We start from the raw sequence: 18,071 nt of genomic DNA, 5'->3' as shown, positions 1-18,071 counted from the left end.
GCTACTTGGGAGGCTGAGGCAGGAGAATTGCTTGAACCCAGGAAGCGAAGCAGAGGTTGCAGTGAGCCGAGATTGCGCTATTACACTCCAGCCTGGGTGTCACCGTGAGACTCCGACTAAAAAAAAAAAAAAAAAAAAAAAAATAGTCCATGCATAACTTTTTGAAACAATCACTTATCAACGGACACTTAAGTTGCTTCCAGTTTTTCAGTATTGTTACAGTGCTGTGTTCTGATGAATATCTTTCAAAGATAAAAATAATCTTTTTAATTCTACTTTCAGAAGTAATAGATACTCATTGTATAAAAGTGAAACACTGTAGAAATTTAGAATCTGAAACAGAAAGTTCCTTTGTAAGATTTGTAATCTTACAACTCTAAGATAATGTTAAAATTTGATTTTTTCCCTGCATATAACAGGCTTTTTTCCTTTTTACCAAAATGGGATGATTCTGAGTTCCCTGTCACGATATATAAATCTACTTTATTCCTTTCATAAACTTCCATACGTTTCCACCACCTGTCCCCACCCGCCCACCCACATCTGTATACACACATTCTGCCTCCCTTGCCGTTACCCTGCGTGAACTGTTCATGCTCCTATCTAAGGCCATCTCCCTGGCGCTGGGTCCATCTCCTCTCGTTCCTGTGATTGTCTCTTCTCCCTCTCCTGCATCATCGGTTTCCCCTGTCTTCTGGATTATTCCCACCAGCATGCAAACATGCTGTCATATTCTTTTAAAAATGCTTCCCTTGCCTACACATTCTCCTGTAGCTACCACCCCATCTCGGCTCTCCTCCAAGAGTTGTCTGTACTCCCTGTCCCCAATTCCTCACCTCCCATTCTCTCTTTAATCCACTGCACCGAGACAGCTCAAATGTGGTGGTCACCGGTGACCACCATGCTGCTAAACACAGTGGCCAATTCTCAGTGCCCTTCATGGCCATACTTGTCACAGTTGCTCTCTTCTTCTGGGTCCTCCCCTGGCTTCCAGGACCCCACACTCTCTCAGCTGTCCTCCCATCTCACTGGCTGCACCACCTCAGGCTCCTTTGTTTGTTTCCCCTTTTCTTCCTGATGTCTGAAGGAAGGAGTGACCCAAGTCTTCTCTATTGGGCTACTTCTCTATTTAAACTCTCTCCCTTGGGAGTCTCCATTTTCATGGCTTTAAATTTCGTGGCTCACTACTCTCAAATTTGTATTTTCACCCCAAACTTTGCCCCTGAATGCCCATCCTATATCTCCAAGTCCTATTTGAAATAGCTCTAGGATGTCTAACAGGCATCTGTCTCAAACCTAACACATCCACAACAGACCTGCTTTACTCCCAAACCTGCCGGCTTCACTGCATTCTTCTCAGGAGAGAGATCTAGATGTTTTCCTTGACTTGTGTATATTTCTCACACCTCATATCTAATCCATCAACAAATTCTTTAAGCTCAATCTTGAAAATATATCTCATGGCCGGGCGCGGTGGCTCAAGCCTGTTATCCCAGCACTTTGGGAGGCCGAGATGGGCAGATCACGAGGTCAGGAGATCGAGACCATCCTGGCTAACACAGTGAAACCCCATTTCTACTAAAAAAAATACAAAAAAACTAGCCGGGCGACGTGGCGGGCGCCTGTAGTCCCAGCTACTCGGGAGGCTGAGGCAGGAGAATGGCGTAAACCCGGGAGGCGGAGCTTGCAGTGAGCTGAGATCCGGCCACTGCACTCCAGCCTGGGGGACAGAGCCAGACTCCGTCTCAAAAAAAAAAAAAAAAAAGAAAATATATCTCACCACCTTCGCTCTTCTGACCTTTGTTTTTTGAAACAGAGCTTTGCTCTGTCGTCCAGGCTGGAGTACAGTGGCACAATCTCAGCTCACTGCAGCCTCCACCTCCCAAGTTCAAGCAATTCTCCTGCCTCAGCCTTCCTTGTAGCTGGGATTACAGGCGTGCACCACCATACCCAGCTAATTTTTGTATTTTTAGTAGAGACAGGGTTTTGCCATGTTGGCCAGGCTGTTCTCGAACTCCTGACCTCAAGTGATCCACCTGCCTTGGACTCCCAAAGTGTTGGGATTACAGGCGTGAACCACTGCGCCTGGCCACTCTTCTAATTTTAGTCCACACTCTTCTGATTTTAGTCCAAGCTATTGTCATTTTCCATATAGACAATTACAGTAGCATCCAGTGGGTCTTTCTGTGCCCACCTTTGCTGTGCCACAGACTATTCTTCTCCAAGTGGCCACAGTGATCCTTTTAAAAGTCCAGTCAAGGCCAGGTGCAGTGGCTCACACCTGTAATCCCAGGACTTTGGGAGGCCGAGGTGGGTGGATCACCAGAGGCCAGGAGTTCAAGACCAGCCTGGCCAACATAGTGAAACCCCATCTCTACTGAAAATATAAAAAACATTAGCCAAGTGTGGTGCAGGCGCCTATAATCCCAGCTACCTGGGAGGCTGAGGCACGAGAATCGCTTGAACCCAGGAGGTGGAAGTTCCAGTCAGCCAATATCGTGCCACTGCATTCCAGCCTGTGCAACAGAACGAGACTGTCTCAAAACAAAACAAAAAAACAAGGAATGATATGACTCTTCTCTATTCAAAACTTTTGAATTGGTTCCCAATTCAGGTCCTAAAAAGATTGTCCTTTCTCCATTGAATTTTGTTTGCAACTCTGTCAAAAATCAGGCTGGGAGACGTGGCTTATGGTAATCTCAGCAGTTTGGGAGGCCGAGGCAGGTAGATTGCTTGAGCCCAGGAATTCAAGACCTGCTTGGGCAACACAGGGAAACCTCATCTCTACAAACAATTTAAAAATTAGCCAGGCATGGTGGCGTGCACCTGTGGTCCCAGCTACTGTGGTCCTAACTACTTGGGAGGCTGAGGCAGGTGAATCACTTGAGCCTGGGAGGTTGAGGCTGCAGGGAGCCATGATCACGCACTGTACTCCACCCTGGACAACAAAGCAAGACCCCATCTCCAAAAACAAAAAAAGGAGTTGACTATTTTTTTTTTTTTTTATTTTTTGAGACGAAGTCTCGCTCTGTCGCCCAGGCTGGAGTGCAGTGGCCGGATCTCAGCTCACTGCAAGCTCCGCCTCCCGGGTTTACGCCATTCTCCTGGCTCAGCCTTCCGAGTAGCTAGGACTACAGGCGCCTGCCACCTCGCCCGGCTAGTTTTTTGTATTTTTTAGTAGAGACGGGGTTTCACCGTGTTAACCAGGATGGTCTCGATCTGCTGACCTTGTGATCCGCCCGTCTCGGCCTCCCAAAGTGCTGGGATTACAGGCTTGAGCCACCGCGCCCGGCCTCTTTTTTTTTTTCTTTAAGAGATGAGGTCTTGCTCTGTTTTCCAGGCTGGATCCTGGGCTTAAGGGATCCTCCTGCCTCAGCCTCTTGAGTAGCTGGGACCACAGGCATGAGCCACCATGCCTGGCTAAATTTTTATTTTTTTGTAGAGATAGAGGTCTCGCCATCTTGCCCAGGCTGGTCTCAAACTCGTGGACTCAAGCAATCCTCCTGCCTCGCCTTCCCAAAGTGCTGGGATTACAGGTGTGAGCCACCGTGTCCAGCCTGGGCTGTCTATTCTGTCCCATTGCTCTGTGTGTTTATCTTTTTGCTGATACCACCCTACTTTGAATACTGTAACTTTTATAGTGAGTCTTGAAGTTGGGTAATGTGAGTCCTCTATTTTTTTTCAGAATTGTTTTGGCTAATCTAGTACCTTTGCCTTTCTCTGTAAAAAATTTGTTTTGGCGAGGCCGGGCATGGTGGCTCATGCCTGTAATCCCAGCACTTTGGGAGGCCGAGGTGGGCGGATCACAAGGTCAGGAGATTGAGACCATCCTGGCTAACACCGTGAAACCCCACCTCCACTAAAACTACAAAAAATTAGCCGGGCATGGTGGCGGGCGCTTGTAGTCCCAGCTACTCAGGAAGCTGAGGCAGGAGAATGGTGTGAACCTGGGAGGTGGAGCTTGCAGTGAGCCAAGATCGCGCCACTGCACTCCAGCCTGGGCGACAGAGCGAGACTCCATCTCAAAAAAAATAAAAAAAATTATTTTGGCGTAACTAGTACCTTTGCCTTTCTATGTTGCCCAGGCTGGAGTGCATTGGCTACTCACAGGCATGATCGTGGTGTATTACAGCCTCAAACTCCTGGCCTCCAGTGATCTTCCTGTCTCAGCTTCCCAAGTAGCTCCCAAGTGTGCAACTGAGACTACAGGTGCAGAACACAGTGCCGTGGCTTCTGTGTAAATTTTAGAATCAGTTTGTAGACAGTGTCTGGGAGGGAAAACTTTTTATCTACCCTCAAGTTTAGTCTTTGGGGGCCTGTGAATTAAACAGATGAAAGATATATTACAAGAGGAGGCCAGGCATGGTGGCTTACACCCATAATCCCAACACTTCGGGAGCCTGAGGCAGGAGGATCACTTGAGTCCGGAAGGTCGAGGCCGCAGTGGGCTAGCATCATGCCACTGCACTGCCCCATGGGCAACAGAGCGAGACCCCTGTCTCTAAAACAAACAAAAAGAGGACAAAATTTAATCATTTATTTTATTAACATACATATGAGAGTTCACCAGAAAGACCATCCACATTATTAGAGATGGGAACTTTCAGCTCCATCTGCCAACCTCCAGGGAGGTGAGTGGGGCTAGTGACTGGGCTCCAAACACTCTTGAACAGGAGGTTCCAAGAGTCTGGAAGGATGAACACACTGATGTGCTGGGAGGGTGGTGCACCTAGAGAGGACATGGAAGTTCTGTTCCCACCTTCTCCCACTGTGCCCCGCCCCATGCCTTGCCCTATGCATCGCTTCCATTTGGCTGATCCTAGTTGTATCCTTTATAATAAACTGGAAAATGTAAATCAGGTGCTGTCCTGAGTTCTGTGAGTCACTCTAGTAAATTATTGAGCCTGAAGGGGTTGAGTGGGAACCTCTGAATTTGTAGTAGGGCCAACAAAAATGTGGGTAGCTGGGGTACCTCATTTGTGCAGGCATCTGAAGTGGGGGTGGTCTTGCGGGACTCAGCCCTTAACCTTTGTTCAGGGTCTGTGCTAACTCTGGGTAGTTAGTGTCAGAACTGAATGGAATTTTCAGAGGTCCAATTGATCTCAGATAATTGAATAAAATTGATGTGGAAAAATGACATGTATCTGGTGCCAGAGATAAAGACCACACCACACATTTGGTGTCATAAATGTGTCAAAGATAAGACATCACAGGAAGTCACTGGTATTAGCACAGTGTTATACAGACTTCAATAAATATAAGAATCATAAACTAGGCCGGGCGCGGTGGCTCAAGCCTGTAATCCCTGCACTTTGGGAGGCCGAGACGGGCGGATCACGAGGTCAGGAGATCGAGACCATCCTGGCTAACATGGTGAAACCCCGTCTCTACTAAAAAAATACAAAAAACTAGCCGGGCACGGTGGCGGGCGCCTATAGTTCCGGCTACTCGGGAGGCTGAGGCAGGAGAATGGCGTGAACCCGGGAGGCGGAGCTTGCAGTGAGCCGAGATCCGGCCACTGCACTCCAGCCTGGGCGACAGAGCGAGACTCCGTCTCAAAAAAAAAAAAAAGAATCATAAACTACAAATAGGAAAAAATAAATTAAGAAATATGTGAATAGGCCGGGCGCGGTGGCTCAAGCCTGTAATCCCAGCACTTTGGGAGGCCGAGACGGGTGGATCACAAGGTCAGGAGATCGAGACCATCCTGGCTAATACGGTGAAACCCCGTCTCTACTAAAAATACAAAAAACTAGCCGGGCGCGGTGGCGGGCGCCTGTGGTCCCAGCTACTCGGGAGGCTGAGGCAGGAGAATGGCGTAAACCCGGGAGGCGGAGCTTGCAGTGAGCTGAGATCCGGCCACTGCACTCCAGTCTGGGCGACAGAGCGAGACTCCATCTCAAAAAAAAAAAAAAAAAAAAAAAGAAATATGTGAATAGATGGAAACTGATATGCTTCTGGATGGGAAGGCCAAACACAGCAAAAAATTTTAAAAATTCCCACATAGATTTAGAGATGCAACACTATTCCAATTAAAATACCACAGGATGCCATACAGAACTTGATAAAATGATTCTAGAATGTTTCTAGAGAAATACAGAAAGATGCAACCGGGCGCGGTGGCTCACACCTGTAATCCCAGCACTTTGGGGGACCAAGGCAGGTGGATCATGAAGTCAGGAGATTGAGACCATCCTGGCTAACACAGTGAAACCCCGTCTTTACTAAAAATGCAAAACAATTAGCCAGGCGTGGTGGCGGGTGCCTGTAGTCCCAGTTACTTGGGAGGCTGAGGCAGGAGAATGGCATGAACCCGGGAGGCAGAGCTTGCAGTGAGCCGAGATGGAGCCACTGGACTCCAGCCTGGGCAACAGAGCGAGACTCCGTCTCAAAAAAGAAAAAGAAAAAATGCTTTGAATGCTTTGAGGCAGAACAAAAGGAGTAATGGGAGACAACAAGGCCTTTCAGAGGTATAAACTCAAAGGAAAGTTCTAGATTGGGTCACACAGGTCTGGGCCCCTTATTAAGTCAAGAACCTGAAGGCTGAGGAGGGCTTGGCCAGGCAAAGACTCGGGAGGCAGAGGTGGAGGGAGCGAAACAGTGTCCAGGGAGAAGAGGCAGCCCATGCAAAGACCTGGAGGAAGGAAAGGGACACAGGCTTCCAGACAGCAGATCCCAGAGAAGCTGCCAGGAGTAGCAGGAGAGGAGAAGAAGCTGCTGCAGGCACATCCGGAAGGCCAAGGTGAGGTTGTGGAGATGGTGTTGTCTCCAGGGGGCAGATACTCTCTCCCATCTGCTGTGTCCCTAGCATCTAGCACAGTACACACTCTAGATGTCAATATCTTGGAGATCTTTTCATATCCACACATATGAATGTGGCATTTTTAATGTCTGCATAGTATTCAGAACTAGAACTGTACATTTCCTGCTTAACCAGCCCCCTCTGGATGCAGAGTGAGGTCCCCTCTAATTTTGGGGGAAATCACAGGTTTTAATAAACACCCTCACATTTTGAATTCTGCTCCCCCTGAGCCCCATCTTCCGCACATGAGGAGGGATGATTGGATTTTTGCTTTGTCCCACTCTGCTGTCCTTCTGCCTTCCAAACAAGCATCCTTTTGCTATTCACAGCTCTCCTTTGGACACTGTGAGGCCATACTCCCCTCAGGGCCCCTGCCCCCAGACAGATCATGCCACCCCTTTACAATCATCCTATTCAGGGATATACAATAAACATTTGTATGGTAAAGGCAACTCATACTGATTGCCAGTGAACATCTGAAATACTTAGGACTGGCATGTGTAATCTAACCCAGCCAGGCTCTGATTTACATTAGGGCATCTCACTGTAAGTAGCTTGTGGCTCTAGTGCAAGGAAGAACAGCCCTCACCTCCACCCTATGCTCTAACTGTGCTGAACTATTTAGCTTCCCAAAAGCCCCAAGCTTGCCTCCGTCCTCCTAGCTTTCTTTGCAGTGCTTTCCTTCTGTCTGGAATGCTTTTTTTCTCCTCTCATTTACCTGCCTAGCACCATCTGGTTCTTCAGGTCTCAGTTAAGAAGCCACTCCCTCCAGGAAGTCTTCCCTGAACACTCCCCTCCAGCCTGGGTTAAGAGCTGCAGGAGTGCCCTGAATTTCTTGTAGCACATGTCTCATTTTGTTATAATTGCCTTTTTAAATTTTATTTTATTATTATTATTATTATTATTATTTTTGGAGACGGAGTTTCACTCTTGTTGCCCAGGCTAGATGGTGTGAGCTCGGCTCACCACAACCTCCGCCTCCCTGGTTCAAGCGATTCTCCTGCCTCAGCCTCCCAAGTAGCTGGGATTATAGGCATGTGCCACCATGCCCGTTTAATTTTTTGTATTTTTAGTAGAGATGGGGTTTCTCCATGTTGGTCTCGAACTCCTGACCTCAGGTGATCCACCTGCCTCAGCCTCCCAAAGTGCTGGGATTACAGGCGTGAGCCACTGCACCCGGCCTATTACTATTATTTTTTAGATGGAGTCTTGCTCTGTCACCCAGGCTGCTGTGCAGTGGTGTGATCTTGACTCACTGCAACCTCTGTCTCCTGGGTTCAAGCGATTCTCCTGTCTCAGCCTCCCGAGTAGCTGGGATTACAGGCGCCCGCCACCATGCCCAGCTACTTTTTGTATTTTTAGTAGAGACACCGTTTCACAGCCCGGCGCAGTGGCTTACACCTGTAATCCCAGCACTTTGGGAGGCCGAGGTGGGTCAGGAGTTCAAGACCAGCCTGGCCAACATGGCAAAACCCTGTCTTTACTAAAAATACAAAAATTAGCTGGGCATGGTGGCGGGCACCTGTAATCCCAGCTACTCGGGAGGCTGGGGCAGGAGAATCGCTTGAACCTGGGAGGTGGAGATTGCCGTGAGCCAAGATCGTGCCATTGCACTCCAGCCTGGGTAACAAGAGCGAAACTCCTTCTCAAAAAAAAAAAAAAACTTTTGGCCGGGTGCAGTGGCTCAAGCCTGTAATCCCAGCACTTTGGGAGGCCGACACAGGCGGATCACCTGAGGCTAGGAGTTTGAAACCAGCTTACCCAACATGGCTTAACCTTGTCCCTACTAAAAATACAAAAAAAATTAGCCAGGCATGGTGGCGCATGCCTGTAATCCCAGCTACTGAGGCAGAAGAATCACTTGAACCCAGGAGGCAGAGGCTGCAGTAAGCCGAGATCGAACTATTGCACTCCAGCCTGGGCAACAAGAGCAAAACTCTGTCTCAGAAAAAAAAAATTTTTTTTTTTACTTTATTTTTCAGAGATGAGGTCTTGCTCTGTCACCCAGGCTGAAGTACAGTGGCGAGATCCTAGCTCAAAGCAGCCTCCAACTCCTGGGCTCAAGTCATCCTCCCACTTCCACCTCTAGAGTAGCTGGGACTACAGGCGCACACGATCACGCCTGGCTATTTTTTTTTTTTTTTTTTTGGTAGAGATGGGGTCTACTAGGTTTCCTAGGCTGGTTTGGAACTCCTGGGCTCAAGTGAGCCTCCCAAAATGCTGGGATTACAGGCATGAGCCACCACGCCTGGCTGTAATTGCCTTTTTAGTTGTCTGTGAATGGTGTGAGGGCAGGGTCGAGTCTTACTGTTGTATCCCTAGCACCAGTCCCCAGCACAGAGCCAGGCTCAATGTTCTATGGCTCAATAAATGTGGGTTGAAAACAAATGTTGAGCAGACACGAGTGAAGAAGCCACTAAAGTCCCAGATGCCATGTACATAACCCTGGGCTCTTAAGGCTGGGGTCCAAGCATAGCACCAGATTAAAAAAAAAACCCTGCTCTTGACCAGGTGTGGTAACCCACACCTGTAATCCCAGCACTTTGGGAAGCCAAGACAGGTGGATCTCTTGAGGTCAGGTATTCGAGACCAGCCTGGTGAACATGGTAAAACCCCATCTCTACTAAAAATACAAAATTACCGGAGTGTGGTGGCAGGCGCCTGTAATCCCAGCTACTTGGGAGGTTGAGGCAGGAGAATGGCTTGAACCTGGGAGGCAGAGGTTGCAGTGAGCCAAGATCATGCCACTGCACTCCAGCCTGGGCAACATAGGGAGACTCCATTTCAAAAAAAAACCCAAAGGCCGGGCGCGGTGGCTCACGCCTGTAATCCCAGCACTTTGGGAGGCCAAGGTGGGTGGACCACCTGAGGTTGGGAGTTCGAGACCAGCCTGACCAATATGGAGAAATCCTGTCTCTACTAAAAAACACAGAATTAGCTGGATGTGGTGGTGCATGCCTGTAGTCCCAGCTACTCGGGAGGTGGAGGCAGGACAATCGCTTGAACCCAGGAGGCGGAGGTTGCAGTGAACTGAGATTGCACCACTGCACTCCAGCCTGGGTGACAAGAGCGAAACTCTGTCTCAAAAACCAACCAAACAAAAAAACCCCCCAAAACCTGCTGTCCTTCTAGCACCTTCAAGGAGTGTGCCACAACAAGACAAACTGGCAGCCCATGAGAAGGATGGAATTACAAAAGAAACTGGTCCCCAGCTCCCTAGCAAGGAATGTCTGTCAATGTGACATTCACAGAAGCCCTGCACATGTGCTGGCTGAGGGGGAGAGTCAGCCTCAGGCAGACAGAAGGAAGTTTAGCCGCTGCACGTGTGTTAGCATGGGGGGATGTGTAGCCTAGAAGCTTCCTGGCTTTCAGTTAATTTTTTTTTTAACTTAAAAAAGAAAAAAAAACTCCAGATAATTCCCATACTTGTTTTCTACCTTTAAGGAATGTATTTGCCTTGGAGATGTCATTCCTGAATTATATTGGCACAGTTCATTAAAAATCTGCTTAATATAAAACTGACTTGGGTCTAAAAATTTAGGATTCTACTTAATGCATCCTTTTTTGTTGCATTGAAAAACATTCTTAGCACTTATTAATCTTTTCACACACCCCTACCCTTTGCTTGTGTTTCTGATTTACTCTGCTGTAAAGAAAGTTTTCAAGGTTTGTTACAGTGGAAAATGTTTGGAAAAAGTTCTGGGTTGAGGGTAAGGAATTTAGGGCCTAGGAAATGGAATTTGGTGAACCTGATGAGCTCCTTTGCCATTTTGTACCTCAGTTCCACTTTTCTGGAGCTAGAGTAACTCTTCTTTATATACTAGTTAATACAATCAACAGGTGTTTACTAAGCACTATGTGCCAGTACCGTAGGGCTGTAAAGGAAAGTGATTGGTCTTAGTGATTCTTGGCCTTTTTCGGGGGAAGGTGGGGGTACAGCTTACAGACCTTTGAGAATGATAGACTCCTACACTGTCCTGTATGGTAGCCACTAGCCACATTTGGCTATTACAATTAAAATTAATTATTATTAAATATAATTTAAAAAGTTGGTTTCTCAGTTGCAGTAACCACATTTTAAGTGCTCAATAGCTACATGTAACCAATGGCTACCATATATAACTCAAATATAGAATGTTTTCATCATCCTAGAAAGTTCTGTGGGACAGTGTTGCATGGAGAGTCTCCCCAGAATAAAAACACTTTTCTGCCCATATACAATATTTTGCATACAACTCTTACGACTGCAGGATCAGGGTCAGGAGGTGGAAGTTGAGGGTGCAGGGAGGCAGGAGTTCACTGATCCCAGAAGCCCATTAATCCAAGAAAAGGAAGCCCTGATATGAAAAGCTGTTTGAGGACTCCATCTCAGAATTGAACAAGTTAGTAAAAATAAAGCAACCGAGCTGCTACAAATACAGTATGTTCACTCTAAGAGACTTCATATAAAAGCAGGCCCTTGTGTTCCCACCTGTTTGGCCATATTCAAAGAAAACACCAGTTCATTATCTAAAAATAATTGAAAAATAATGTTAAAGATTTTTTGCAATCTCTGAAAAAAACACCAGAGGGGAATTATATTCACAATATACTGCAAATCTTGAATTATCTTTCCCATTTTTCTCTTCCAATCCTCCCACACTTGACACTTGCTTTCCTAAAGCTCACCCCCATTCCAAACTCTCTTCCAAACATCCTAGTTCTGCTGCTGTTTCTCTCCTTCCTCCCCTGCATGGCTCAATTCTTTATTATGTAGCTTTCCAGAATATGTTTTATTTTACTCCATCACACAAGTACAGTGGTAGAGAATGACAGAGAAAGCTCCCAGGGTGCTGTGACCAGGAACACGTTTCCCAGTGACTCATTCCATAGCTCTCCTGCCAGGCGGAACCAGTTCCTCATTTTCTCACGGATGGTCTACTCCCCCATCACTTCCTCTCTGCCCACTGATACCTAGGGCCAAGGTCTGGGAGGGGCTCATGACTGAACCTGACAGAGAGGAAAATATTTTGCTGGGATGCTAGAGGGTGCTGATGTCACAGAGAAGAGGAGAAAACCAGATGGGCAGGTTTGCAGCATGTTTTATGCCTGGCGTTGTTGGTTTTTTGTTTGTTTTAAATTTTATTTCAATAGGTTTTTGGGGAACAGGTGGTGTTTGGTTATATGGATAAGTTCTTTAAGTTCTTTAGTGGTGATTTCTGAGATTTTCGTGCACTCATCACCCGAGCTGTTGGTTTTGGGATTTTTTTTGGTATTGTTTTTTCAGTTGGGCACTGCCCTACACTCTGGTGGAGAATAAATGGCTTGCTGTGGGAACTGCATTAATTCTTAATAGTCTGCCAACATCAAAGGCTTTTCAGTTTGGTGAAAAGAAGGACAAGTCCATTTCTGTGACAGGATCTCACTCTGTAGCCCAGGCTGGAGTTCAGTGGTGCAATTATCGGCTCACTGCAATCTGTGCCTCCCGGGCTTAAGTGATTCTCCCACCTCAGCCTCCCGAGTAGCTGGGACTACGGGTGTGTGCCACCACACCCAGCTAATTTTTGTATTTTTTGTAGAGACGGGGTTTTGACATGTTGCCCAGGCTGGTGGTGCCTTTCTTATAATCATATAAGGAATTATGAATATTATTGAGCTTCTATATATCTTAAGTGAAAGCTTCCCCTTGTAGCCAAGGCAGGCCTGTCCTAAGGAGCTGAGGACTCCAATGCCCATCTGTCTCATCAGGTCATGCACCTGGAGTTCTGTTTTCAATGAAGAGGGCACATAGAGCTAGGGTCATCATACATCTTATCCTTCCTTCTTATGTGCACAGGCATCTGAACTCATCATCGTCCATCCCCCTGCAGGTCCATTCTTCTGCTTTATTTCTCAGACTGATACTACTCCCAATCAGTTCCTCAGGCCAGGAACCTGGGATCAACGTGGACTCTTCCTCCTTCCTCAGCTCCCACATCCAATCCACCTCCAAGTCCTGTGACTTCATCTCCTTGGGATCTCTTATTTCCTCAGTATCCCTGCATCTCCATCACCTTAACTCAGGCAGCAGGCATCTCTTGCTTGGAGGATTGCAGTGGTCTCTCAGCTGTCTCCCTGTACTCACTCCTGTGCCTTCCACTCCCCCATTCCTTTCCCCTGTAGCCTGCTAGTCAATGGGCCATGTGAGGCTAGCCCTCTCTTATCCTATACTCATTTTTATTTATTTATTTATTTTTTTTTGAGACGGAGTCTCGCTCTGTCGCCCAGGCTGGAGTGCAGTGGCCGGATCTCAGCTCACTGCAAGCTCCGCCTCCCAGATTTACACCATTCTCCTGCCTCAGCCTCCCGAGTAGCTGGGACTACAGGTGCCCGCCACCTCGCCTGGCTAGTTTTTTTTTAAATTTATTATTATTTTTTATTTTTTATTTTTTAGTAGAGACGGGGTTTCACTGTGTTAGCCAGGATGGTCTCGATCTCCTAACCTCGTGATCCGCCAGTCTCGGCCTCCCAAAGTGCTGGGATTACAGGCTTGAGCCACCGCACCCGGCCAATACTCATTTTTAGACTAATCTGAGCACACAGGCACATTCCTTCGAAACAGTAAGAATCCAACTCCAAAATCATTCATGGATAATGTAAAATTTTAATACAAGGATCTGTGAAGTCACAGGACGACACTTACACGGCAATTACACAGTGATATTTCTTACACTGTCCCTTTAGTTAAGGCTCCCCCTTCCCCAAGTTCCCCCAATAATAGCAACTGTTGCCACATCTCTCCCTTACTCCAGTTCCTTCCCTTATCCTGCAGCTGCCATCTAGTCAAATTAGCTCTGTCTCCTCTCCTACTCCATTTCTCCAACCTCCTCTGCTATTTCCAGCTGAGAGGGTCTTCTCGAATCATAACTCCTAAAACCCTTCAACAGCTGCTCACTGCCCTCGGTAGTGTCCAAATTCTATAATATGGTCCACTATGCCTTACTCGCCCAAGCCTCAGCTCCTCTCTTCTTCCCTACTTGAACTCCTTGCCCTAGTCACACTGGTAGGGATTTTCCCTGGTGTCCACATTCTCTCCTATTTGGGTGATTTCTCATGGTGTCCTTTTTTTATGTTTTGAGACAGTCTCACTCTGTTGCCCAGGCTGGAGTGCAGTGGTGCAATCATGGCTAACTACAGCTTCAACCTCCCAAGCTCAAGCAATCCTCCCACCTCAGCCTCTTAAGTAGCTGGGACTGTCGGGTGCAGTGGCTTAGGCCTGTAATCCCAGCACTTTGGGAGGCCGAGATGGGCAGATCACTTGAGCTCAAGAGTTCGAGATCAAGTAGCTGGGACCACAGGTGCACGTTACCATGCCTAGATAAATTTTAATTTTTTTTTTTTTTTTGAGACAGAGTCTCAGTGTTGACCAGGCTGGAGTTCAGTGGCGCAATCTCGGCTCACTGCAACCGCTGCCCCTCAGGTTCAAGCAATTCTCCTGCCTCAGCTTCCCAAGTATCTGGGATTACAGGCGTGCGCCGCCACCCCTGACTAATTTTTGTGTTTTTAGTAGAGACGAGGTTTTGCCATGTTGACCAGGCTGGTCTTAAACTCCTGACCTCAAGTGATCCACCCACCTTGGCCTCCCCAAAGTGCTGGGATTACAGGCATGAGCCACCAGGTCTAGCAGTTTTAAAATTTTTTGTAGAGATAAGGGTCTCACTACATTGCCCAGGCTGGTCTCAAACTCCTGGACTCAAGCCATCCTCCTGCCTCAGCCTCCCAAAGTGCTGGGATTACTGCCACTGCACCCAGTAGTCATGCCTTCCTTTTTGTCTTAAATGCCCTTCCCTCTTCCCCCTGGTTAACTCCTACTGGTTCTTCAAGACTCTTATCTAAACATCTCCCAGAAGCCTTAGAATCTCTAAGACTGTGGTGGATGGCAGCTCCAATGTAGTTTCAAGCAGCTTATCCTTATTACAACTGTACTCTACATGACCAACTTATCTACATGAGCAACTTATATACACAACTCAAGGACAGAGCTGTATTACTGCATGCCCTGGGCCTCATACAGGACCTAAATCATAAATAATGTTGAATATCTAGATGAACAAAAAGTTTAAAAGGTGTCCCTGCCTAGAGTCACTGGCCTCAGCGGAGAATGGAACCTATGAACCCTTTGAGCATGAAGTCATAATTGTGACCTCATTTGTGTTCTAACCTGCAAAGGTCAGTACAGGAATAAAGGCAGTTTCATGGATGATCATAAAGACCTCTTAATGATTTAGCTGTGCTCTGTCTAATCCAAGAAGCCTGTACTAACCACATCCCTATATTTTCTGCTGGGTAACTGAACTCCTTTGGAGATTGCATGCTGCAGGACTTTGCACAATTAAAGCTGAATTACTATTATTTGCAAGCAGTTTTCCACCTACAGTCCTATTGAGTCACTTAGCTGACTCTTTCTCTCTCCCTAGGAGACTGCCTAGTTGTCTGCAACAGCCCTTTTTTTTTTTTTTTTTTTTTTTTTGTCTTTCCAGGCAACAATCACATAGGAGTGGTAGGACTCAGAGAATGGTATTAATACACCTAAGCACACCACCCAAAATGAGGAGGCATCTGGACTTTTGGATGCCTTTAGGATATGTAAGCTCCTATAAGGCTGTATACTTAGACTGGAGATCGTATTTGGCTAGGGCTCTTCCCTGCTTGCCTAGAGAACAGCTAGACGCTTTACAAAATCCAGAATACAACAGACAGTTATAATGGTTTTATTTTAGGAATCATTTATTGTGTTTTATTCCAGTTATAAAAGTAGTGCATGCTAATTACAATTTGAGAAATACAGAAAAGCATAAATAAAAACATAGAAATCACTGCCATCAAGAGATATCTCCACAACATTTGGAAAGTCTTTTCTTTTTGTTACAAGCAGCAAATATACTATCTATGTGTATATATTAAACACCACTTTCAAGTCACTTTAACTGTAAATTAGTGTGACTTTAATATCCCTGTCATATTAAAAACATGACTTAATAATTGTGTAACATTCAAAGTTGTTAATGTGTTGATCCACTCCCTTATTATCAAGTTTAATTTTTTTAATTGCACAGAATGCAATGATAAATATACACATGTAATTTATTATGAGAATCTCTTGCTTATTTCCATCTGATAAAAATCCTACAAGCAGCCGGGCGCGGTGGCTCATGCCTGTAATCCCAGCAGTTTGGGAGGCTGAGGTGGGCAGATCACGAGGTCAGGAGATCGAGATCATCCTGGCTAACACGGTGAAACCCTGTCTCTATTAAAAATATAAAAAAATTAACCAGGCGTGGTGGCGGGCACCTGTAGTCCCAGCTACTTGGGAAGCTGAGGCAGGAGAATGGCATGAACCTGGGAGGCGGAGCTTACAGTGAGCCGAGATCACGCCACTGCACTCCAGCCTGGGTGACAGAGCAAGACTCTGTCTCAAAACAAACAAACAAAAAATCCTACAAGCAGAATTACAAGATCAAAGGGTATATGTATATTATGAAAGCCTGATGTATACTATCAACTTGTATTCCAAAAACTATATATACTCCATAGTATACGTGGGTGTCTAATTTTTGGTTTGTTTTGATTTTAAAACGCTCAGATGATATAATGAGAAATCAACTACCTTCTAATTAAATGTTTGGTTTTAGTCCCTTTGTTTGTTTTGTCTTGTTTTTGAGTCTCCTTCTGTCACCCAGGCTGGAGTGCAGTGGCACAATCTTGGCTCACTGCAACCTCTGCCTCCTAGATTCAAGCAATTCTCATGCCTCATCCTCCCAAGCAGCTGGGACTACAGGTGTGCCACCAAGCCTGGCTAATTTTTTTTTTTTTTTTTTTTTTTTGTATTTTTAGTAGAGAGAGGAGGGTCTTGCCATGTTGGCCAGGCTGGTCTCGAACTCCTGGTCTCAAGTGATCCACCCACCTCAGCCTCCTAAAGTGCTGGGATTACAGGCATGAGCCACCACGCCTGGCCAGGTTTCATTTTTAATAGGAAAAATCTTTATTTTTGAGACAGTATCACTCTGTCGCCCAGGCTGCAGTGCAGTGACGTGATCTCGGCTCACTGCAACCTCCGCCTCCCGGATTCAAGCAATTCTCCTGCCTCAGCCTCCCCCATAACTGGGGATTATAGGAACACGCTACCACGCCCAGCTAATTTTTGGATTTTTAGTAGAGATGGGGTTTCCCCATGTTGCTCAGGCTAGTCTCGAACTCCTGACCTCAAGTGATCCGCCCACCTTGGCCTCTCAAAGTGTTGGGATTACAGGCGTGAGCCATCGCACCCAGTCTGAAAAGTCTTTAGATTAGGAGTATTCCAGCTGGACACGCGGCTCAAGCCGGTAATCCAACACTTTGGGAGGCCAAGGCTGGAGGATCGCTTGAGCCCAGGAGTTCGAGACCAGCCTCTCTACAAAAAATAGGAAATAAACTAGCCTGAGGCAGCGCAGACCTCTCAGGGTGTCCCGAGATGGGAGGATCACCTGAGTCCAGCGAGATCGAGACTGCAGTGTTCGCGCCACTGCACTCCAGCCTGAGCAACAGAGTAAGACCCTGTATCAAAAACAAACAAACAAAAAGTCTTCTGGTGCAAGGCCTCACTGTAAGGTCCCTGGGTTCAATGCTCCGCGTTCTGGGATGTGAATGTGGAAAAGTAAGTGCCAAGGTGGGTGTCTACCTGAGCTCCGTAAGGACTCGGTACTTAGGATGCGAGCATGGCTTTGGGTTCCATTCCTGACCCTCTGTGGCCTCAGTCTCCTCCCGGGAGAGGATGAAAAGCACAAGTCGGATGCACTCTATAGTGATCGCTGTGAGAGTCATTATGAGTCTTACTCGCTCGACTCCGACAAACTCAAGGCCAAGCTATGGAGTTCATCTCATGCTGACACCGTCAGTTCTGAGCGACTGTAAAATGGGGACAGGGTGGCCCAGGGGCCTACTGACCTGAGGCTGGGGTCCGCGACAGCCCAGCCGCTGGGGGCTCCTTGTGGCCGCTGCGGGGTCAGCCTGCGGTCTCCGCCTGACTTTAGCTCTCCTGCGCCCCGCAGGTCCTGGGCGCTACCCACGTCAGTGAGTGCTCACAAGTCTGTGAGGTAGGCGGCGCCATAGAAAGAAACTGAGGTGCGGGAGCCCAAGTCACCTGTCCAGCTCCTCAGCCGAGCGTGAACTGCGCTCGGGGATGGCATCCACACGGCCCGGCCCCACGCTCTCCCAGTCAGCGCCCGAAGGCCCTTGGCACCAGAGGGGGGTCGCGGCCTGCGCGCATGCGCAG

The 18,071-nt window shown here is 47.1% G+C and overlaps 1 protein-coding gene across 1 annotated transcript in view; it reads right to left on the bottom strand.

Moving 5' to 3' along the window:
* Nucleotides 1-18,019, bottom strand: part of DYNLL1 (dynein light chain LC8-type 1) — a 30,488-nt gene extending 12,469 nt beyond the window's left edge. Inside the window, exon 1 of the mRNA XM_025403553.1 lies at nt 17,744-18,019. The gene's annotated coding sequence lies outside the window, so the exon portion shown is untranslated. The remainder of the gene's footprint in view (nt 1-17,743) is intronic.
* Between the last annotated feature and the right edge of the window lie 52 nt (nt 18,020-18,071).

Source organism: Theropithecus gelada, chromosome 11 (assembly GCF_003255815.1).
Source record: "Theropithecus gelada isolate Dixy chromosome 11, Tgel_1.0, whole genome shotgun sequence".
Lineage (NCBI taxonomy): Eukaryota > Metazoa > Chordata > Mammalia > Primates > Cercopithecidae > Theropithecus > Theropithecus gelada.
The sequence above is the reverse complement of the archived record's forward strand: the minus strand, read 5'-3'. Positions and strand labels throughout refer to the sequence as shown.